Raw genomic sequence first — 21,883 nt, 5'->3', positions numbered from 1 at the left:
GATTAGTCTGTGGCATTCTTTTAAACTGTTGCTTATGGCGGTCTCTGTGAGCTTCTCAGTGACATTCAGCCATCCAGGTATCCCGCCTGCAGTAGACAGAATGTGGCAATGGAACGCTGGCTGCGCGTGTCATAATAGGCTCTGAGCCTTTATATACCTGCGCACAGCAGCAGCCACCTTCAGTCTGCTGCTGGACAGCCAGCAGCAGCAGCAGCAGGAGAGGTAATTAATCAGCAACCCTCCTGCTAAGGGTAGACAGCTGCTCGTTCCACCCCCCCCCGCCTTAATTGGTTCTCCTCCCTTCCAACGGTGTTGAGGCGGGTGGGAACAGCCGGGGGTTGAGGGTACTGTGCTAAAAGAGGTGGAGTTATGCAGATCTAAAACGCGTGGATTGCAGCAGCAGCAAGCCGAAAAGTGCAGGCATGTGAGGGATCTAGAGGTTGACAGCATGTCTTCTTAACGGGAGTCCAGGTGGCCATCTCCACAAATGGACTTTTCAGAATCCTTGGGTGGCACCGTAGTCGGAAACCAATTCTGGTTATCGCTTCTCGGCCTTTTGGCTAAGATCAAGTGTAGTATCTGTTCTTATCAGTTTAATATCTGATACGTCCCCTATCTGGGGACCATATATTAAATGGATTTTTAGAACAGGGAGATGGAAAAAGAGCTTGCTCTGTCCACTCCACGCATTGACCTGGTATTGCAGTATCTCCAGGACCGGTGCACCCCTTCTTTAATGCAGTTTCTAAAATCAGAAAGAATTGAATTCAATGCTTTTTGTTCATTTTGCTTGTTTGTCGGATTTTGGGATGGACTCTTTGGCTTTGCTTTTCTTCTCCTCATTGGATTTTTCATGTTAAAAGTTGCAGAAGCCAGATGACAAGCTCATTTTGGTTCAACTTCAGCAACTGTGCATTGCATTGCCATGTAATGTAATGTAATGCAATGCTATCTATCTAGCTCTCCCTCTATACTTCCTTTTGGATAAACAGACATATTAGGCAAGCATTTTGGAGCTTTCACCTAAATAACTACAGGTGGTGAGATAAGCTGCACAATATAATTGACCTTTCAGTATATTGTTGCACACACACCATCTATTTAGCAAATGCCCTTGTTATCAACAGCAGCCTTTTAAACTCACCTGAGCTAACAGGTATGTGAGCTGGTTACTCTGCTGAGCTTAAAATTTCTTTTTTGGTTTGCTACAATGCCTTTTCTGAAACGTTGTCTCCCTCTGCTGGAACACTGACTTCTCTCATTTAATGCCTGCAGACTATAAAAGAGAAACCAACCCAAAAAGTTTGGTTGATTAGTCTGTGGCATTCTTTTAAACTGTTGCTTATGGCGGTCTCTGTGAGCTTCTCAGTGACATTCAGCCATCCAGGTATCCCGCCTGCAGTAGACGGAATGTGGCAATGGAACGCTGGCTGCGCGTGTCATAATAGGCTCTGAGCCTTTATATACCTGCGCACAGCAGCAGCCACCTTCAGTCTGCTGCTGGACAGCCAGCAGCAGCAGCAGCAGGAGAGGTAATTAATCAGCAACCCTCCTGCTAAGGGTAGACAGCTGCTCGTTCCACCCCCCCCCCGCCTTAATTGGTTCTCCTCCCTTCCAACGGTGTTGAGGCGGGTGGGAACAGCCGGGGGTTGAGGGTACTGTGCTAAAAGAGGTGGAGTTATGCAGATCTAAAACGCGTGGATTGCAGCAGCAGCAAGCCGAAAAGTGCAGGCATGTGAGGGATCTAGAGGTTGACAGCATGTCTTCCTAACGGGAGTCCAGGTGGCCATCTCCACAAATGGACTTTTCAGAATCCTTGGGTGGCACCGTAGTCGGAAACCAATTCTGGTTATCGCTTCTCGGCCTTTTGGCTAAGATCAAGTGTAGTATCTGTTCTTATCAGTTTAATATCTGATACGTCCCCTATCTGGGGACCATATATTAAATGGATTTTTAGAACAGGGAGATGGAAAAAGAGCTTGCTCTGTCCACTCCACGCATTGACCTGGTATTGCAGTATCTCCAGGACCGGTGCACCCCTTCTTTAATGCAGTTTCTAAAATCAGAAAGAATTGAATTCAATGCTTTTTGTTCATTTTGCTTGTTTGTCGGATTTTGGGATGGACTCTTTGGCTTTGCTTTTCTTCTCCTCATTGGATTTTTCATGTTAAAAGTTGCAGAAGCCAGATGACAAGCTCATTTTGGTTCAACTTCAGCAACTGTGCATTGCATTGCCATGTAATGTAATGTAATGCAATGCTATCTATCTAGCTCTCCCTCTATACTTCCTTTTGGATAAACAGACATATTAGGCAAGCATTTTGGAGCTTTCACCTAAATAACTACAGGTGGTGAGATAAGCTGCACAATATAATTGACCTTTCAGTATATTGTTGCACACACACCATCTATTTAGCAAATGCCCTTGTTATCAACAGCAGCCTTTTAAACTCACCTGAGCTAACAGGTATGTGAGCTGGTTACTCTGCTGAGCTTAAAATTTCTTTTTTGGTTTGCTACAATGCCTTTTCTGAAACGTTGTCTCCCTCTGCTGGAACACTGACTTCTTTCATTTAATGCCTGCAGACTATAAGAGAGAAACCAACCCAAAAAGTTTGGTTGATTAGTCTGTGGCATTCTTTTAAACTGTTGCTTATGGCGGTCTCTGTGAGCTTCTCAGTGACATTCAGCCATCCAGGTATCCCGCCTGCAGTAGACGGAATGTGGCAATGGAACGCTGGCTGCGCGTGTCATAATAGGCTCTGAGCCTTTATATACCTGCGCACAGCAGCAGCCACCTTCAGTCTGCTGCTGGACAGCCAGCAGCAGCAGCAGCAGGAGAGGTAATTAATCAGCAACCCTCCTGCTAAGGGTAGACAGCTGCTCGTTCCACCCCCCCCCCCGCCTTAATTGGTTCTCCTCCCTTCCAACGGTGTTGAGGCGGGTGGGAACAGCCGGGGGTTGAGGGTACTGTGCTAAAAGAGGTGGAGTTATGCAGATCTAAAACGCGTGGATTGCAGCAGCAGCAAGCCGAAAAGTGCAGGCATGTGAGGGATCTAGAGGTTGACAGCATGTCTTCTTAACGGGAGTCCAGGTGGCCATCTCCACAAATGGACTTTTCAGAATCCTTGGGTGGCACCGTAGTCGGAAACCAATTCTGGTTATCGCTTCTCAGCCTTTTGGCTAAGATCAAGTGTAGTATCTGTTCTTATCAGTTTAATATCTGATACGTCCCCTATCTGGGGACCATATATTAAATGGATTTTTAGAACAGGGAGATGGAAAAAGAGCTTGCTCTGTCCACTCCACGCATTGACCTGGTATTGCAGTATCTCCAGGATCGGTGCACCCCTTCTTTAATGCAGTTTCTAAAATCAGAAAGAATTGAATTCAATGCTTTTTGTTCATTTTGCTTGTTTGTCGGATTTTGGGATGGACTCTTTGGCTTTGCTTTTCTTCTCCTCATTGGATTTTTCATGTTAAAAGTTGCAGAAGCCAGATGACAAGCTCATTTTGGTTCAACTTCAGCAACTGTGCATTGCATTGCCATGTAATGTAATGTAATGCAATGCTATCTATCTAGCTCTCCCTCTATACTTCCTTTTGGATAAACAGACATATTAGGCAAGCATTTTGGAGCTTTCACCTAAATAACTACAGGTGGTGAGATAAGCTGCACAATATAATTGACCTTTCAGTATATTGTTGCACACACACCATCTATTTAGCAAATGCCCTTGTTATCAACAGCAGCCTTTTAAACTCACCTGAGCTAACAGGTATGTGAGCTGGTTACTCTGCTGCGCTTAAAATTTCTTTTTTGGTTTGCTACAATGCCTTTTCTGAAATGTTGTCTCCCTCTGCTGGAACACTGACTTCTTTCATTTAATGCCTGCAGACTATAAAAGAGAAACCAACCCAAAAAGTTTGGTTGATTAGTCTGTGGCATTCTTTTAAACTGTTGCTTATGGCGGTCTCTGTGAGCTTCTCAGTGACATTCAGCCATCCAGGTATCCCGCCTGCAGTAGACAGAATGTGGCAATGGAACGCTGGCTGCGCGTGTCATAATAGGCTCTGAGCCTTTATATACCTGCGCACAGCAGCAGCCACCTTCAGTCTGCTGCTGGACAGCCAGCAGCAGCAGCAGCAGGAGAGGTAATTAATCAGCAACCCTCCTGCTAAGGGTAGACAGCTGCTCGTTCCACCCCCCCCCCGCCTTAATTGGTTCTCCTCCCTTCCAACGGTGTTGAGGCGGGTGGGAACAGCCGGGGGTTGAGGGTACTGTGCTAAAAGAGGTGGAGTTATGCAGATCTAAAACGCGTGGATTGCAGCAGCAGCAAGCCGAAAAGTGCAGGCATGTGAGGGATCTAGAGGTTGACAGCATGTCTTCTTAACGGGAGTCCAGGTGGCCATCTCCACAAATGGACTTTTCAGAATCCTTGGGTGGCACCGTAGTCGGAAACCAATTCTGGTTATCGCTTCTCGGCCTTTTGGCTAAGATCAAGTGTAGTATCTGTTCTTATCAGTTTAATATCTGATACGTCCCCTATCTGGGGACCATATATTAAATGGATTTTTAGAACAGGGAGATGGAAAAAGAGCTTGCTCTGTCCACTCCACGCATTGACCTGGTATTGCAGTATCTCCAGGACCGGTGCACCCCTTCTTTAATGCAGTTTCTAAAATCAGAAAGAATTGAATTCAATGCTTTTTGTTCATTTTGCTTGTTTGTCGGATTTTGGGATGGACTCTTTGGCTTTGCTTTTCTTCTCCTCATTGGATTTTTCATGTTAAAAGTTGCAGAAGCCAGATGACAAGCTCATTTTGGTTCAACTTCAGCAACTGTGCATTGCATTGCCATGTAATGTAATGTAATGCAATGCTATCTATCTAGCTCTCCCTCTATACTTCCTTTTGGATAAACAGACATATTAGGCAAGCATTTTGGAGCTTTCACCTAAATAACTACAGGTGGTGAGATAAGCTGCACAATATAATTGACCTTTCAGTATATTGTTGCACACACACCATCTATTTAGCAAATGCCCTTGTTATCAACAGCAGCCTTTTAAACTCACCTGAGCTAACAGGTATGTGAGCTGGTTACTCTGCTGAGCTTAAAATTTCTTTTTTGGTTTGCTACAATGCCTTTTCTGAAACGTTGTCTCCCTCTGCTGGAACACTGACTTCTTTCATTTAATGCCTGCAGACTATAAAAGAGAAACCAACCCAAAAAGTTTGGTTGATTAGTCTGTGGCATTCTTTTAAACTGTTGCTTATGGCGGTCTCTGTGAGCTTCTCAGTGACATTCAGCCATCCAGGTATCCCGCCTGCAGTAGACGGAATGTGGCAATGGAACGCTGGCTGCGCGTGTCATAATAGGCTCTGAGCCTTTATATACCTGCGCACAGCAGCAGCCACCTTCAGTCTGCTGCTGGACAGCCAGCAGCAGCAGCAGCAGGAGAGGTAATTAATCAGCAACCCTCCTGCTAAGGGTAGACAGCTGCTCGTTCCACCCCCCCCCCCGCCTTAATTGGTTCTCCTCCCTTCCAACGGTGTTGAGGCGGGTGGGAACAGCCGGGGGTTGAGGGTACTGTGCTAAAAGAGGTGAGTTATGCAGATCTAAAACGCGTGGATTGCAGCAGCAGCAAGCCGAAAAGTGCAGGCATGTGAGGGATCTAGAGGTTGACAGCATGTCTTCCTAACGGGAGTCCAGGTGGCCATCTCCACAAATGGACTTTTCAGAATCCTTGGGTGGCACCGTAGTCGGAAACCAATTCTGGTTATCGCTTCTCGGCCTTTTGGCTAAGATCAAGTGTAGTATCTGTTCTTATCAGTTTAATATCTGATACGTCCCCTATCTGGGGACCATATATTAAATGGATTTTTAGAACAGGGAGATGGAAAAAGAGCTTGCTCTGTCCACTCCACGCATTGACCTGGTATTGCAGTATCTCCAGGACCGGTGCACCCCTTCTTTAATGCAGTTTCTAAAATCAGAAAGAATTGAATTCAATGCTTTTTGTTCATTTTGCTTGTTTGTCGGATTTTGGGATGGACTCTTTGGCTTTGCTTTTCTTCTCCTCATTGGATTTTTCATGTTAAAAGTTGCAGAAGCCAGATGACAAGCTCATTTTGGTTCAACTTCAGCAACTGTGCATTGCATTGCCATGTAATGTAATGTAATGCAATGCTATCTATCTAGCTCTCCCTCTATACTTCCTTTTGGATAAACAGACATATTAGGCAAGCATTTTGGAGCTTTCACCTAAATAACTACAGGTGGTGAGATAAGCTGCACAATATAATTGACCTTTCAGTATATTGTTGCACACACACCATCTATTTAGCAAATGCCCTTGTTATCATCAGCAGCCTTTTAAACTCACCTGAGCTAACAGGTATGTGAGCTGGTTACTCTGCTGCGCTTAAAATTTCTTTTTTGGTTTGCTACAATGCCTTTTCTGAAACGTTGTCTCCCTCTGCTGGAACACTGACTTCTTTCATTTAATGCCTGCAGACTATAAAAGAGAAACCAACCCAAAAAGTTTGGTTGATTAGTCTGTGGCATTCTTTTAAACTGTTGCTTATGGCGGTCTCTGTGAGATTCTCAGTGACATTCAGCCATCCAGGTATCCCGCCTGCAGTAGACGGAATGTGGCAATGGAACGCTGGCTGCGCGTGTCATAATAGGCTCTGAGCCTTTATATACCTGTGCACAGCAGCAGCCACCTTCAGTCTGCTGCTGGACAGCCAGCAGCAGCAGCAGGAGAGGTAATTAATCAGCAACCCTCCTGCTAAGGGTAGACAGCTGCTCGTTCCACCCCCCCCCCCCCCCGCCTTAATTGGTTCTCCTCCCTTCCAACGGTGTTGAGGCGGGTGGGAACAGCCGGGGGTTGAGGGTACTGTGCTAAAAGAGGTGGAGTTATGCAGATCTAAAACGCGTGGATTGCAGCAGCAGCAAGCCGAAAAGTGCAGGCATGTGAGGGATCTAGAGGTTGACAGCATGTCTTCTTAACGGGAGTCCAGGTGGCCATCTCCACAAATGGACTTTTCAGAATCCTTGGGTGGCACCGTAGTTGGAAACCAATTCTGGTTATCGCTTCTCGTCCTTTTGGCTAAGATCAAGTGTAGTATCTGTTCTTATCAGTTTAATATCTGATACGTCCCCTATCTGGGGACCATATATTAAATGGATTTTTAGAACAGGGAGATGGAAAAAGAGCTTGCTCTGTCCACTCCACGCATTGACCTGGTATTGCAGTATCTCCAGGACCGGTGCACCCCTTCTTTAATGCAGTTTCTAAAATCAGAAAGAATTGAATTCAATGCTTTTTGTTCATTTTGCTTGTTTGTCGGATTTTGGGATGGACTCTTTGGCTTTGCTTTTCTTCTCCTCATTGGATTTTTCATGTTAAAAGTTGCAGAAGCCAGATGACAAGCTCATTTTGGTTCAACTTCAGCAACTGTGCATTGCATTGCCATGTAATGTAATGTAATGCAATGCTATCTATCTAGCTCTCCCTCTATACTTCCTTTTGGATAAACAGACATATTAGGCAAGCATTTTGGAGCTTTCACCTAAATAACTACAGGTGGTGAGATAAGCTGCACAATATAATTAGCCTTTCAGTATATTGTTGCACACACACCATCTATTTAGCAAATGCCCTTGTTATCAACAGCAGCCTTTTAAACTCACCTGAGCTAACAGGTATGTGAGCTGGTTACTCTGCTGCGCTTAAAATTTCTTTTTTGGTTTGCTACAATGCCTTTTCTGAAACGTTGTCTCCCTCTGCTGGAACACTGACTTCTTTCATTTAATGCCTGCAGACTATAAAAGAGAAACCAACCCAAAAAGTTTGGTTGATTAGTCTGTGGCATTCTTTTAAACTGCTGCTTATGGCGGTCTCTGTGAGCTTCTCAGTGACATTCAGCCATCCAGGTATCCCGCCTGCAGTAGACGGAATGTGGCAATGGAATGCTGGCTGCGCGTGTCATAATAGGCTCTGAGCCTTTATATACCTGCGCACAGCAGCAGCCACCTTCAGTCTGCTGCTGGACAGCCAGCAGCAGCAGCAGCAGGAGAGGTAATTAATCAGCAACCCTCCTGCTAAGGGTAGACAGCTGCTCGTTCCACCCCCCCCCCGCCTTAATTGGTTCTCCTCCCTTCCAACGGTGTTGAGGCGGGTGGGAACAGCCGGGGGTTGAGGGTACTGTGCTAAAAGAGGTGGAGTTATGCAGATCTAAAACGCGTGGATTGCAGCAGCAGCAAGCCGAAAAGTGCAGGCATGTGAGGGATCTAGAGGTTGACAGCATGTCTTCTTAACGGGAGTCCAGGTGGCCATCTCCACAAATGGACTTTTCAGAATCCTTGGGTGGCACCGTAGTCGGAAACCAATTCTGGTTATCGCTTCTCGGCCTTTTGGCTAAGATCAAGTGTAGTATCTGTTCTTATCAGTTTAATATCTGATACGTCCCCTATCTGGGGACCATATATTAAATGGATTTTTAGAACAGGGAGATGGAAAAAGAGCTTGCTCTGTCCACTCCACGCATTGACCTGGTATTGCAGTATCTCCAGGACCGGTGCACCCCTTCTTTAATGCAGTTTCTAAAATCAGAAAGAATTGAATTCAATGCTTTTTGTTCATTTTGCTTGTTTGTCGGATTTTGGGATGGACTCTTTGGCTTTGCTTTTCTTCTCCTCATTGGATTTTTCATGTTAAAAGTTGCAGAAGCCAGATGACAAGCTCATTTTGGTTCAACTTCAGCAACTGTGCATTGCATTGCCATGTAATGTAATGTAATGCAATGCTATCTATCTAGCTCTCCCTCTATACTTCCTTTTGGATAAACAGACATATTAGGCAAGCATTTTGGAGCTTTCACCTAAATAACTACAGGTGGTGAGATAAGCTGCACAATATAATTGACCTTTCAGTATATTGTTGCACACACACCATCTATTTAGCAAATGCCCTTGTTATCAACAGCAGCCTTTTAAACTCACCTGAGCTAACAGGTATGTGAGCTGGTTACTCTGCTGCGCTTAAAATTTCTTTTTTGGTTTGCTACAATGCCTTTTCTGAAACGTTGTCTCCCTCTGCTGGAACACTGACTTCTTTCATTTAATGCCTGCAGACTATAAAAGAGAAACCAACCCAAAAAGTTTGGTTGATTAGTCTGTGGCATTCTTTTAAACTGTTGCTTATGGCGGTCTCTGTGAGCTTCTCAGTGACATTCAGCCATCCAGGTATCCCGCCTGCAGTAGACGGAATGTGGCAATGGAACGCTGGCTGCGCGTGTCATAATAGGCTCTGAGCCTTTATATACCTGCGCACAGCAGCAGCCACCTTCAGTCTGCTGCTGGACAGCCAGCAGCAGCAGGAGAGGTAATTAATCAGCAACCCTCCTGCTAAGGGTAGACAGCTGCTCGTTCCCCCCCCCCCCCCGCCTTAATTGTTTCTCCTCCCTTCCAACGGTGTTGAGGCGGGTGGGAACAGCCGGAGGTTGAGGGTACTGTGCTAAAAGAGGTGGAGTTATGCAGATCTAAAACGCGTGGATTGCAGCAGCAGCAAGCCGAAAAGTGCAGGCATGTGAGGGATCTAGAGGTTGACAGCATGTCTTCTTAACGGGAGTCCAGGTGGCCATCTCCACAAATGGACTTTTCAGAATCCTTGGGTGGCACCGTAGTCGGAAACCAATTCTGGTTATCGCTTCTCGGCCTTTTGGCTAAGATCAAGTGTAGTATCTGTTCTTATCAGTTTAATATCTGATACGTACCCTATCTGGGGACCATATATTAAATGGATTTTTAGAACAGGGAGATGGAAAAAGAGCTTGCTCTGTCCACTCCACGCATTGACCTGGTATTGCAGTATCTCCAGGACCGGTGCACCCCTTCTTTAATGCAGTTTCTAAAATCAGAAAGAATTGAATTCAATGCTTTTTGTTCATTTTGCTTGTTTGTCGGATTTTGGGATGGACTCTTTGGCTTTGCTTTTCTTCTCCTCATTGGATTTTTCATGTTAAAAGTTGCAGAAGCCAGATGACAAGCTCATTTTGGTTCAACTTCAGCAACTGTGCATTGCATTGCCATGTAATGTAATGTAATGCAATGCTATCTATCTAGCTCTCCCTCTATACTTCCTTTTGGATAAACAGACATATTAGGCAAGCATTTTGGAGCTTTCACCTAAATAACTACAGGTGGTGAGATAAGCTGCACAATATAATTGACCTTTCAGTATATTGTTGCACACACACCATCTATTTAGCAAATGCCCTTGTTATCAACAGCAGCCTTTTAAACTCACCTGAGCTAACAGGTATGTGAGCTGGTTACTCTGCTGCGCTTAAAATTTCTTTTTTGGTTTGCTACAATGCCCTTTCTGAAACGTTGTCTCCCTCTGCTGGAACACTGACTTCTTTCATTTAATGCCTGCAGACTATAAAAGAGAAACCAACCCAAAAAGTTTGGTTGATTAGTCTGTGGCATTCTTTTAAACTGTTGCTTATGGCGGTCTCTGTGAGCTTCTCAGTGACATTCAGCCATCCAGGTATCCCGCCTGCAGTAGACGGAATGTGGCAATGGAACGCTGGCTGCGCGTGTCATAATAGGCTCTGAGCCTTTATATACCTGCGCACAGCAGCAGCCACCTTCAGTCTGCTGCTGGACAGCCAGCAGCAGCAGCAGCAGGAGAGGTAATTAATCAGCAACCCTCCTGCTAAGGGTAGACAGCTGCTCGTTCCACCCCCCCCCCCCGCCTTAATTGGTTCTCCTCCCTTCCAACGGTGTTGAGGCGGGTGGGAACAGCCGGGGGTTGAGGGTACTGTGCTAAAAGAGGTGGAGTTATGCAGATCTAAAACGCGTGGATTGCAGCAGCAGCAAGCCGAAAAGTGCAGGCATGTGAGGGATCTAGAGGTTGACAGCATGTCTTCTTAACGGGAGTCCAGGTGGCCATCTCCACAAATGGACTTTTCAGAATCCTTGGGTGGCACCGTAGTCGGAAACCAATTCTGGTTATCGCTTCTCGGCCTTTTGGCTAAGATCAAGTGTAGTATCTGTTCTTATCAGTTTAATATCTGATACGTCCCCTATCTGGGGACCATATATTAAATGGATTTTTAGAACAGGGAGATGGAAAAAGAGCTTGCTCTGTCCACTCCACGCATTGACCTGGTATTGCAGTATCTCCAGGACCGGTGCACCCCTTCTTTAATGCAGTTTCTAAAATCAGAAAGAATTGAATTCAATGCTTTTTGTTCATTTTGCTTGTTTGTCGGATTTTGGGATGGACTCTTTGGCTTTGCTTTTCTTCTCCTCATTGGATTTTTCATGTTAAAAGTTGCAGAAGCCAGATGACAAGCTCATTTTGGTTCAACTTCAGCAACTGTGCATTGCATTGCCATGTAATGTAATGTAATGCAATGCTATCTATCTAGCTCTCCCTCTATACTTCCTTTTGGATAAACAGACATATTAGGCAAGCATTTTGGAGCTTTCACCTAAATAACTACAGGTGGTGAGATAAGCTGCACAATATAATTGACCTTTCAGTATATTGTTGCACACACACCATCTATTTAGCAAATGCCCTTGTTATCAACAGCAGCCTTTTAAACTCACCTGAGCTAACAGGTATGTGAGCTGGTTACTCTGCTGCGCTTAAAATTTCTTTTTTGGTTTGCTACAATGCCTTTTCTGAAACGTTGTCTCCCTCTGCTGGAACACTGACTTCTTTCATTTAATGCCTGCAGACTATAAAAGAGAAACCAACCCAAAAAGTTTGGTTGATTAGTCTGTGGCATTCTTTTAAACTGTTGCTTATGGCGGTCTCTGTGAGCTTCTCAGTGACATTCAGCCATCCAGGTATCCCGCCTGCAGTAGACGGAATGTGGCAATGGAACGCTGGCTGCGCGTGTCATAATAGGCTCTGAGCCTTTATATACCTGCGCACAGCAGCAGCCACCTTCAGTCTGCTGCTGGACAGCCAGCAGCAGCAGCAGCAGGAGAGGTAATTAATCAGCAACCCTCCTGCTAAGGGTAGACAGCTGCTCGTTCCACCCCCCCCCCCGCCTTAATTGGTTCTCCTCCCTTCCAACGGTGTTGAGGCGGGTGGGAACAGCCGGGGGTTGAGGGTACTGTGCTAAAAGAGGTGGAGTTATGCAGATCTAAAACGCGTGGATTGCAGCAGCAGCAAGCCGAAAAGTGCAGGCATGTGAGGGATCTAGAGGTTGACAGCATGTCTTCTTAACGGGAGTCCAGGTGGCCATCTCCACAAATGGACTTTTCAGAATCCTTGGGTGGCACCGTAGTCGGAAACCAATTCTGGTTATCGCTTCTCGGCCTTTTGGCTAAGATCAAGTGTAGTATCTGTTCTTATCAGTTTAATATCTGATACGTCCCCTATCTGCGGACCATATATTAAATGGATTTTTAGAACAGGGAGATGGAAAAAGAGCTTGCTCTGTCCACTCCACGCATTGACCTGGTATTGCAGTATCTCCAGGACCGGTGCACCCCTTCTTTAATGCAGTTTCTAAAATCAGAAAGAATTGAATTCAATGCTTTTTGTTCATTTTGCTTGTTTGTCGGATTTTGGGATGGACTCTTTGGCTTTGCTTTTCTTCTCCTCATTGGATTTTTCATGTTAAAAGTTGCAGAAGCCAGATGACAAGCTCATTTTGGTTCAACTTCAGCAACTGTGCATTGCATTGCCATGTAATGTAATGTAATGCAATGCTATCTATCTAGCTCTCCCTCTATACTTCCTTTTGGATAAACAGACATATTAGGCAAGCATTTTGGAGCTTTCACCTAAATAACTACAGGTGGTGAGATAAGCTGCACAATATAATTGACCTTTCAGTATATTGTTGCACACACACCATCTATTTAGCAAATGCCCTTGTTATCAACAGCAGCCTTTTAAACTCACCTGAGCTAACAGGTATGTGAGCTGGTTACTCTGCTGCGCTTAAAATTTCTTTTTTGGTTTGCTACAATGCCTTTTCTGAAACGTTGTCTCCCTCTGCTGGAACACTGACTTCTTTCATTTAATGCCTGCAGACTATAAAAGAGAAACCAACCCAAAAAGTTTGGTTGATTAGTCTGTGGCATTCTTTTAAACTGTTGCTTATGGCGGTCTCTGTGAGCTTCTCAGTGACATTCAGCCATCCAGGTATCCCGCCTGCAGTAGACGGAATGTGGCAATGGAACGCTGGCTGCGCGTGTCATAATAGGCTCTGAGCCTTTATATACCTGCGCACAGCAGCAGCCACCTTCAGTCTGCTGCTGGACAGCCAGCAGCAGCAGCAGCAGGAGAGGTAATTAATCAGCAACCCTCCTGCTAAGGGTAGACAGCTGCTCGTTCCACCCCCCCCCCCCGCCTTAATTGGTTCTCCTCCCTTCCAACGGTGTTGAGGCGGGTGGGAACAGCCGGGGGTTGAGGGTACTGTGCTAAAAGAGGTGGAGTTATGCAGATCTAAAACGCGTGGATTGCAGCAGCAGCAAGCCGAAAAGTGCAGGCATGTGAGGGATCTAGAGGTTGACAGCATGTCTTCTTAACGGGAGTCCAGGTGGCCATCTCCACAAATGGACTTTTCAGAATCCTTGGGTGGCACCGTAGTCGGAAACCAATTCTGGTTATCGCTTCTCGGCCTTTTGGCTAAGATCAAGTGTAGTATCTTTCGAAAAGGCGGTTTTGGATGTTGGCCGCCCTAGTAGATTGATACATTATGCACACTGGGGTTTAGGCGCTTGTTAGTACGCCAGGTGGCTAATATAGTCATCTGGTGGAAAGCATGGCCCCCCAGGATCGACGCCATTGGGCCGGGGAAGATCGAAAGCCCGAAGTGTGAAGTGCCCCAGGAGTGGTGACCCTGGGGTGCCTTAACTCACTGGGATTGGGAACCCCACTTGAGTTTATGGCACATTTGCACAAGCACTTCAAATTTTCTTTCTTCGCACACACCCTTATTCCGGGCCTTCTGGCCTTAGGATGGGGAATTTTTCAATTCCCGGTCGAAGGTCCGGGCAGTATTATACTGTGAAACCTTCACTATTTATTTAATTTCTTTGTCACTGTGTGTCCACTTATTCACGTGTGTCACGTCCTACTAGGATTTTGTCGGGATGCGGTTCCCTTACGGGTTCCTCTCTTGGCAGGTCTAGGGGGGGAGTGTGTGGCCATCAGGTTCCGCTCCCCCCTGAACCCCCCTGGCTCTCCTCTTTCGGGAGGAGAGCGTTGTTGGCTCCCCTCTTCCGGGAGGGGAGCACAGTCTTTGGCTCCCAGTGCCTTGCTCGGGTGAGAACTCGGGCAGGTGCTGGGGGTAAGATTGGGTCGCCTCTGGCTTCGGCTGGAGGTGGCTTTTTGTCCCTGTTCCTCGCTGTGGCCTTTTGGCTCGGAGGGACGGGGAATGGTTTGGGGGACCCTTCTCCTTTTGGAGAGGGTTTCAAGAAGACCAGCATCCTAGTGCACTTTTTTTGTGGCACTTGTCACTTTTTTAAGCGCACTCGGGTTTTGTACACGAATTCGGGCTTTCGAAAAAAAAAAAAAAAAAATCTGTTCTTATCAGTTTAATATCTGATACGTCCCCTATCTGGGGACCATATATTAAATGGATTTTTAGAACAGGGAGATGGAAAAAGAGCTTGCTCTGTCCACTCCACGCATTGACCTGGTATTGCAGTATCTCCAGGACCGGTGCACCCCTTCTTTAATGCAGTTTCTAAAATCAGAAAGAATTGAATTCAATGCTTTTTGTTCATTTTGCTTGTTTGTCGGATTTTGGGATGGACTCTTTGGCTTTGCTTTTCTTCTCCTCATTGGATTTTTCATGTTAAAAGTTGCAGAAGCCAGATGACAAGCTCATTTTGGTTCAACTTCAGCAACTGTGCATTGCATTGCCATGTAATGTAATGTAATGCAATGCTATCTATCTAGCTCTCCCTCTATACTTCCTTTTGGATAAACAGACATATTAGGCAAGCATTTTGGAGCTTTCACCTAAATAACTACAGGTGGTGAGATAAGCTGCACAATATAATTGACCTTTCAGTATATTGTTGCACACACACCATCTATTTAGCAAATGCCCTTGTTATCAACAGCAGCCTTTTAAACTCACCTGAGCTAACAGGTATGTGAGCTGGTTACTCTGCTGCGCTTAAAATTTCTTTTTTGGTTTGCTACAATGCCTTGTCTGAAACGTTGTCTCCCTCTGCTGGAACACTGACTTCTTTCATTTAATGCCTGCAGACTATAAAAGAGAAACCAACCCAAAAAGTTTGGTTGATTAGTCTGTGGCATTCTTTTAAACTGTTGCTTATGGCGGTCTCTGTGAGCTTCTCAGTGACATTCAGCCATCCAGGTATCCCGCCTGCAGTAGACGGAATGTGGCAATGGAACGCTGGCTGCGCGTGTCATAATAGGCTCTGAGCCTTTATATACCTGCGCACAGCAGCAGCCACCTTCAGTCTGCTGCTGGACAGCCAGCAGCAGCAGCAGCAGGAGAGGTAATTAATCAGCAACCCTCCTGCTAAGGGTAGACAGCTGCTCGTTCCCCCCCCCCCCCCCCTGCCTTAATTGGTTCTCCTCCCTTCCAACGGTGTTGAGGCGGGTGGGAACAGCCGGGGGTTGAGGGTACTGTGCTAAAAGAGGTGGAGTTATGCAGATCTAAAACGCGTGGATTGCAGCAGCAGCAAGCCGAAAAGTGCAGGCATGTGAGGGATCTAGAGGTTGACAGCATGTCTTCTTAACGGGAGTCCAGGTGGCCATCTCCACAAATGGACTTTTCAGAATCCTTGGGTGGCACCGTAGTCGGAAACCAATTCTGGTTATCGCTTCTCGGCCTTTTGGCTAAGATCAAGTGTAGTATCTGTTCTTATCAGTTTAATATCTGATACGTCCCCTATCTGGGGACCATATATTAAATGGATTTTTAGAACAGGGAGATGGAAAAAGAGCTTGCTCTGTCCACTCCACGCATTGACCTGGTATTGCAGTATCTCCAGGACCGGTGCACCCCTTCTTTAATGCAGTTTCTAAAATCAGAAAGAATTGAATTCAATGCTTTTTGTTCATTTTGCTTGTTTGTCGGATTTTGGGATGGACTCTTTGGCTTTGCTTTTCTTCTCCTCATTGGATTTTTCATGTTAAAAGTTGCAGAAGCCAGATGACAAGCTCATTTTGGTTCAACTTCAGCAACTGTGCATTGCATTGCCATGTAATGTAATGTAATGCAATGCTATCTATCTAGCTCTCCCTCTATACTTCCTTTTGGATAAACAGACATATTAGGCAAGCATTTTGGAGCTTTAAACTAAATAACTACAGGTGGTGAGATAAGCTGCACAATATAATTGACCTTTCAGTATATTGTTGCACACACACCATCTATTTAGCAAATGCCCTTGTTATCAACAGCAGCCTTTTAAACTCACCTGAGCTAACAGGTATGTGAGCTGGTTACTCTGCTGCGCTTAAAATTTCTTTTTTGGTTTGCTACAATGCCTTTTCTGAAACGTTGTCTCCCTCTGCTGGAACACTGACTTCTTTCATTTAATGCCTGCAGACTATAAAAGAGAAACCAACCCAAAAAGTTTGGTTGATTAGTCTGTGGCATTCTTTTAAACTGTTGCTTATGGCGGTCTCTGTGAGCTTCTCAGTGACATTCAGCCATCCAGGTATCCCGCCTGCAGTAGACGGAATGTGGCAATGGAACGCTGGCTGCGCGTGTCATAATAGGCTCTGAGCCTTTATATACCTGCGCACAGCAGCAGCCACCTTCAGTCTGCTGCTGGACAGCCAGCAGCAGCAGCAGCAGGAGAGGTAATTAATCAGCAACCCTCCTGCTAAGGGTAGACAGCTGCTCGTTCCACCCCCCCCCCGCCTAATTGGTTCTCCTCCCTTCCAACGGTGTTGAGGCGGGTGGGAACAGCCGGGGGTTGAGGGTACTGTGCTAAAAGAGGTGGAGTTATGCAGATCTAAAACGCGTGGATTGCAGCAGCAGCAAGCCGAAAAGTGCAGGCATGTGAGGGATCTAGAGGTTGACAGCATGTCTTCTTAACGGGAGTCCAGGTGGCCATCTCCACAAATGGACTTTTCAGAATCGTTGGGTGGCACCGTAGTCGGAAACCAATTCTGGTTATCACTTCTCGGCCTTTTGGCTAAGATCAAGTGTAGTATCTGTTCTTATCAGTTTAATATCTGATACGTCCCCTATCTGGGGACCATATATTAAATGGATTTTTAGAACAGGGAGATGGAAAAAGAGCTTGCTCTGTCCACTCCACGCATTGACCTGGTATTGCAGTATCTCCAAGACCGGTGCACCCCTTCTTTAATGCAGTTTCTAAAATCAGAAAGAATTGAATTCAATGCTTTTTGTTCATTTTGCTTGTTTGTCGGATTTTGGGATGGACTCTTTGGCTTTGCTTTTCTTCTCCTCATTGGATTTTTCATGTTAAAAGTTGCAGAAGCCAGATGACAAGCTCATTTTGGTTCAACTTCAGCAACTGTGCATTGCATTGCCATGTAATGTAATGTAATGCAATGCTATCTATCTAGCTCTCCCTCTATACTTCCTTTTGGATAAACAGACATATTAGGCAAGCATTTTGGAGCTTTCAACTAAATAACTACAGGTGGTGAGATAAGCTGCACAATATAATTGACCTTTCAGTATATTGTTGCACACACACCATCTATTTAGCAAATGCCCTTGTTATCAACAGCAGCCTTTTAAACTCACCTGAGCTAACAGGTATGTGAGCTGGTTACTCTGCTGCGCTTAAAATTTCTTTTTTGGTTTGCTACAATGCCTTTTCTGAAACGTTGTCTCCCTCTGCTGGAACACTGACTTCTTTCATTTAATGCCTGCAGACTATAAAAGAGAAACCAACCCAAAAAGTTTGGTTGATTAGTCTGTGGCATTCTTTTAAACTGTTGCTTATGGCGGTCTCTGTGAGCTTCTCAGTGACATTCAGCCATCCAGGTATCCCGCCTGCAGTAGACGGAATGTGGCAATGGAACGCTGGCTGCGCGTGTCATAATAGGCTCTGAGCCTTTATATACCTGCGCACAGCAGCAGCCACCTTCAGTCTGCTGCTGGACAGCCAGCAGCAGCAGCAGCAGGAGAGGTAATTAATCAGCAACCCTCCTGCTAAGGGTAGACAGCTGCTCGTTCCACCCCCCCCCCCGCCTAATTGGTTCTCCTCCCTTTCAACGGTGTTGAGGCGGGTGGGAACAGCCGGGGGTTGAGGGTACTGTGCTAAAAGAGGTGGAGTTATGCAGATCTAAAACGCGTGGATTGCAGCAGCAGCAAGCCGAAAAGTGCAGGCATGTGAGGGATCTAGAGGTTGACAGCATGTCTTCTTAACGGGAGTCCAGGTGGCCATCTCCACAAATGGACTTTTCAGAATCCTTGGGTGGCACCGTAGTCGGAAACCAATTCTGGTTATCACTTCTCGGCCTTTTGGCTAAGATCAAGTGTAGTATCTGTTCTTATCAGTTTAATATCTGATACGTCCCCTATCTGGGGACCATATATTAAATGGATTTTTAGAACAGGGAGATGGAAAAAGAGCTTGCTCTGTCCACTCCACGCATTGACCTGGTATTGCAGTATCTCCAAGACCGGTGCACCCCTTCTTTAATGCAGTTTCTAAAATCAGAAAGAATTGAATTCAATGCTTTTTGTTCATTTTGCTTGTTTGTCGGATTTTGGGATGGACTCTTTGGCTTTGCTTTTCTTCTCCTCATTGGATTTTTCATGTTAAAAGTTGCAGAAGCCAGATGACAAGCTCATTTTGGTTCAACTTCAGCAACTGTGCATTGCATTGCCATGTAATGTAATGTAATGCAATGCTATCTATCTAGCTCTCCCTCTATACTTCCTTTTGGATAAACAGACATATTAGGCAAGCATTTTGGAGCTTTCAACTAAATAACTACAGGTGGTGAGATAAGCTGCACAATATAATTGACCTTTCAGTATATTGTTGCACACACACCATCTATTTAGCAAATGCCCTTGTTATCAACAGCAGCCTTTTAAACTCACCTGAGCTAACAGGTATGTGAGCTGGTTACTCTGCTGCGATTAAAATTTCTTTTTTGGTTTGCAACAATGCCTTTTCTGAAACGTTGTCTCCTTCTGCTGGAACACTGACTTCTTTCATTTAATGCCTGCAGACTATAAAAGAGAAACCAACCCAAAAAGTTTGGTTGATTAGTCTGTGGCATTCTTTTAAACTGTTGCTTATGGCGGTCTCTGTGAGCTTCTCAGTGACATTCAGCCATCCAGGTATCCCGCCTGCAGTAGACGGAATGTGGCAATGGAACGCTGGCTGCGCGTGTCATAATAGGCTCTGAGCCTTTATATACCTGCGCACAGCAGCAGCCACCTTCAGTCTGCTGCTGGACAGCCAGCAGCAGCAGCAGCAGGAGAGGTAATTAATCAGCAACCCTCCTGCTAAGGGTAGACAGCTGCTCGTTCCACCCCCCCCCCGCCTTAATTGGTTCTCCTCCCTTCCAACGGTGTTGAGGCGGGTGGGAACAGCCGGGGGTTGAGGGTACTGTGCTAAAAGAGGTGGAGTTATGCAGATCTAAAACGCGTGGATTGCAGCAGCAGCAAGCCGAAAAGTGCAGGCATGTGAGGGATCTAGAGGTTGACAGCATGTCTTCTTAACGGGAGTCCAGGTGGCCATCTCCACAAATGGACTTTTCAGAATCCTTGGGTGGCACCGTAGTCGGAAACCAATTCTGGTTATCGCTTCTCGGCCTTTTGGCTAAGATCAAGTGTAGTATCTGTTCTTATCAGTTTAATATCTGATACGTCCCCTATCTGGGGACCATATATTAAATGGATTTTTAGAACAGGGAGATGGAAAAAGAGCTTGCTCTGTCCACTCCACGCATTGACCTGGTATTGCAGTATCTCCAGGACCGGTGCACCCCTTCTTTAATGCAGTTTCTAAAATCAGAAAGAATTGAATTCAATGCTTTTTGTTCATTTTGCTTGTTTGTCGGATTTTGGGATGGACTCTTTGGCTTTGCTTTTCTTCTCCTCATTGGATTTTTCATGTTAAAAGTTGCAGAAGCCAGATGACAAGCTCATTTTGGTTCAACTTCAGCAACTGTGCATTGCATTGCCATGTAATGTAATGTAATGCAATGCTATCTATCTAGCTCTCCCTCTATACTTCCTTTTGGATAAACAGACATATTAGGCAAGCATTTTGGAGCTTTCAACTAAATAACTACAGGTGGTGAGATAAGCTGCACAATATAATTGACCTTTCAGTATATTGTTGCACACACACCATCTATTTAGCAAATGCCCTTGTTATCAACAGCAGCCTTTTAAACTCACCTGAGCTAACAGGTATGTGAGCTGGTTACTCTGCTGCGCTTAAAATTTCTTTTTTGGTTTGCTACAATGCCTTTTCTGAAACGTTGTCTCCCTCTGCTGGAACACTGACTTCTTTCATTTAATGCCTGCAGACTATAAAAGAGAAACCAACCCAAAAAGTTTGGTTGATTAGTCTGTGGCATTCTTTTAAACTGTTGCTTATGGCGGTCTCTGTGAGCTTCTCAGTGACATTCAGCCATCCAGGTATCCCGCCTGCAGTAGACGGAATGTGGCAATGGAACGCTGGCTGCGCGTGTCATAATAGGCTCTGAGCCTTTATATACCTGCGCACAGCAGCAGCCACCTTCAGTCTGCTGCTGGACAGCCAGCAGCAGCAGCAGCAGGAGAGGTAATTAATCAGCAACCCTCCTGCTAAGGGTAGACAGCTGCTCGTTCCACCCCCCCCCCCGCCTAATTGGTTCTCCTCCCTTCCAACGGTGTTGAGGCGGGTGGGAACAGCCGGGGGTTGAGGGTACTGTGCTTAAAGAGGTGGAGTTATGCAGATCTAAAACGCGTGGATTGCAGCAGCAGCAAGCCGAAAAGTGCAGGCATGTGAGGGATCTAGAGGTTGACAGCATGTCTTCTTAACGGGAGTCCAGGTGGCCATCTCCACAAATGGACTTTTCAGAATCCTTGGGTGGCACCGTAGTCGGAAACCAATTCTGGTTATCACTTCTCGGCCTTTTGGCTAAGATCAAGTGTAGTATCTGTTCTTATCAGTTTAATATCTGATACGTCCCCTATCTGGGGACCATATATTAAATGGATTTTTAGAACAGGGAGATGGAAAAAGAGCTTGCTCTGTCCACTCCACGCATTGACCTGGTATTGCAGTATCTCCAAGACCGGTGCACCCCTTCTTTAATGCAGTTTCTAAAATCAGAAAGAATTGAATTCAATGCTTTTTGTTCATTTTGCTTGTTTGTCGGATTTTGGGATGGACTCTTTGGCTTTGCTTTTCTTCTCCTCATTGGATTTTTCATGTTCAAAGTTGCAGAAGCCAGATGACAAGCTCATTTTGGTTCAACTTCAGCAACTGTGCATTGCATTGCCATGTAATGTAATGTAATGCAATGCTATCTATCTAGCTCTCCCTCTATACTTCCTTTTGGATAAACAGACATATTAGGCAAGCATTTTGGAGCTTTCACCTAAATAACTACAGGTGGTGAGATAAGCTGCACAATATAATTGACCTTTCAGTATATTGTTGCACACACACCATCTATTTAGCAAATGCCCTTGTTATCAACAGCAGCCTTTTAAACTCACCTGAGCTAACAGGTATGTGAGCTGGTTACTCTGCTGCGCTTAAAATTTCTTTTTTGGTTTGCTACAATGCCTTTTCTGAAACGTTGTCTCCCTCTGCTGGAACACTGACTTCTTTCATTTAATGCCTGCAGACTATAAAAGAGAAACCAACCCAAAAAGTTTGGTTGATTAGTCTGTGGCATTCTTTTAA

At 45.4% G+C, this 21,883-nt stretch overlaps 16 non-coding genes and 1 pseudogene across 16 annotated transcripts; all 17 read left to right on the top strand.

Annotated features, from left to right (window-relative positions):
- Positions 1-540: 540 nt before the first annotated feature.
- On the top strand, positions 541-731 carry LOC141188976 (U2 spliceosomal RNA). Its single transcript, XR_012263050.1, has one exon. It is a non-coding gene; the product is annotated as a U2 spliceosomal RNA (small nuclear RNA).
- A 1,120-nt stretch (positions 732-1,851) lies between these two features.
- Positions 1,852-2,042, top strand: LOC141188975 (U2 spliceosomal RNA). Its single transcript, XR_012263049.1, has one exon. It is a non-coding gene; the product is annotated as a U2 spliceosomal RNA (small nuclear RNA).
- A 1,121-nt stretch (positions 2,043-3,163) lies between these two features.
- Positions 3,164-3,354, top strand: LOC141191186 (U2 spliceosomal RNA). Its single transcript, XR_012265185.1, has one exon. It is a non-coding gene; the product is annotated as a U2 spliceosomal RNA (small nuclear RNA).
- A 1,120-nt stretch (positions 3,355-4,474) lies between these two features.
- Positions 4,475-4,665, top strand: LOC141188974 (U2 spliceosomal RNA). The gene has a single exon (XR_012263048.1). It is a non-coding gene; the product is annotated as a U2 spliceosomal RNA (small nuclear RNA).
- A 1,120-nt stretch (positions 4,666-5,785) lies between these two features.
- Positions 5,786-5,976, top strand: LOC141188973 (U2 spliceosomal RNA). Its single transcript, XR_012263047.1, has one exon. It is a non-coding gene; the product is annotated as a U2 spliceosomal RNA (small nuclear RNA).
- A 1,122-nt stretch (positions 5,977-7,098) lies between these two features.
- LOC141185451 (U2 spliceosomal RNA) lies at positions 7,099-7,289 on the top strand. Its single transcript, XR_012260113.1, has one exon. It is a non-coding gene; the product is annotated as a U2 spliceosomal RNA (small nuclear RNA).
- Positions 7,290-8,409: 1,120 nt separating this feature from the next.
- On the top strand, positions 8,410-8,600 carry LOC141188972 (U2 spliceosomal RNA). Its single transcript, XR_012263046.1, has one exon. It is a non-coding gene; the product is annotated as a U2 spliceosomal RNA (small nuclear RNA).
- Positions 8,601-9,715: 1,115 nt separating this feature from the next.
- LOC141185094 (U2 spliceosomal RNA) lies at positions 9,716-9,906 on the top strand. The gene has a single exon (XR_012259788.1). It is a non-coding gene; the product is annotated as a U2 spliceosomal RNA (small nuclear RNA).
- A 1,122-nt stretch (positions 9,907-11,028) lies between these two features.
- LOC141188971 (U2 spliceosomal RNA) lies at positions 11,029-11,219 on the top strand. Its single transcript, XR_012263045.1, has one exon. It is a non-coding gene; the product is annotated as a U2 spliceosomal RNA (small nuclear RNA).
- A 1,121-nt stretch (positions 11,220-12,340) lies between these two features.
- On the top strand, positions 12,341-12,531 carry LOC141185260 (U2 spliceosomal RNA). The gene has a single exon (XR_012259939.1). It is a non-coding gene; the product is annotated as a U2 spliceosomal RNA (small nuclear RNA).
- A 1,122-nt stretch (positions 12,532-13,653) lies between these two features.
- On the top strand, positions 13,654-13,745 carry LOC141186226 (U2 spliceosomal RNA; annotated as a pseudogene).
- Positions 13,746-14,539: 794 nt separating this feature from the next.
- LOC141185956 (U2 spliceosomal RNA) lies at positions 14,540-14,722 on the top strand. The gene has a single exon (XR_012260533.1). It is a non-coding gene; the product is annotated as a U2 spliceosomal RNA (small nuclear RNA).
- A 1,124-nt stretch (positions 14,723-15,846) lies between these two features.
- On the top strand, positions 15,847-16,037 carry LOC141188969 (U2 spliceosomal RNA). Its single transcript, XR_012263043.1, has one exon. It is a non-coding gene; the product is annotated as a U2 spliceosomal RNA (small nuclear RNA).
- A 1,119-nt stretch (positions 16,038-17,156) lies between these two features.
- LOC141184935 (U2 spliceosomal RNA) lies at positions 17,157-17,347 on the top strand. The gene has a single exon (XR_012259644.1). It is a non-coding gene; the product is annotated as a U2 spliceosomal RNA (small nuclear RNA).
- A 1,120-nt stretch (positions 17,348-18,467) lies between these two features.
- Positions 18,468-18,658, top strand: LOC141184934 (U2 spliceosomal RNA). Its single transcript, XR_012259643.1, has one exon. It is a non-coding gene; the product is annotated as a U2 spliceosomal RNA (small nuclear RNA).
- Positions 18,659-19,778: 1,120 nt separating this feature from the next.
- LOC141188968 (U2 spliceosomal RNA) lies at positions 19,779-19,969 on the top strand. The gene has a single exon (XR_012263042.1). It is a non-coding gene; the product is annotated as a U2 spliceosomal RNA (small nuclear RNA).
- A 1,120-nt stretch (positions 19,970-21,089) lies between these two features.
- On the top strand, positions 21,090-21,280 carry LOC141184933 (U2 spliceosomal RNA). The gene has a single exon (XR_012259642.1). It is a non-coding gene; the product is annotated as a U2 spliceosomal RNA (small nuclear RNA).
- The last annotated feature ends 603 nt before the right edge of the window (positions 21,281-21,883 follow it).

The sequence above is a fragment of the Phyllobates terribilis genome, unplaced genomic scaffold (assembly GCF_046119375.1).
Source record: "Phyllobates terribilis strain yellow unplaced genomic scaffold, ASM4611937v1 Scaffold_40__1_contigs__length_11209783, whole genome shotgun sequence".
Taxonomy (NCBI): Eukaryota; Metazoa; Chordata; class Amphibia; order Anura; family Dendrobatidae; genus Phyllobates; species Phyllobates terribilis.
This window is presented reverse-complemented; position numbering and strand designations above follow the sequence as displayed.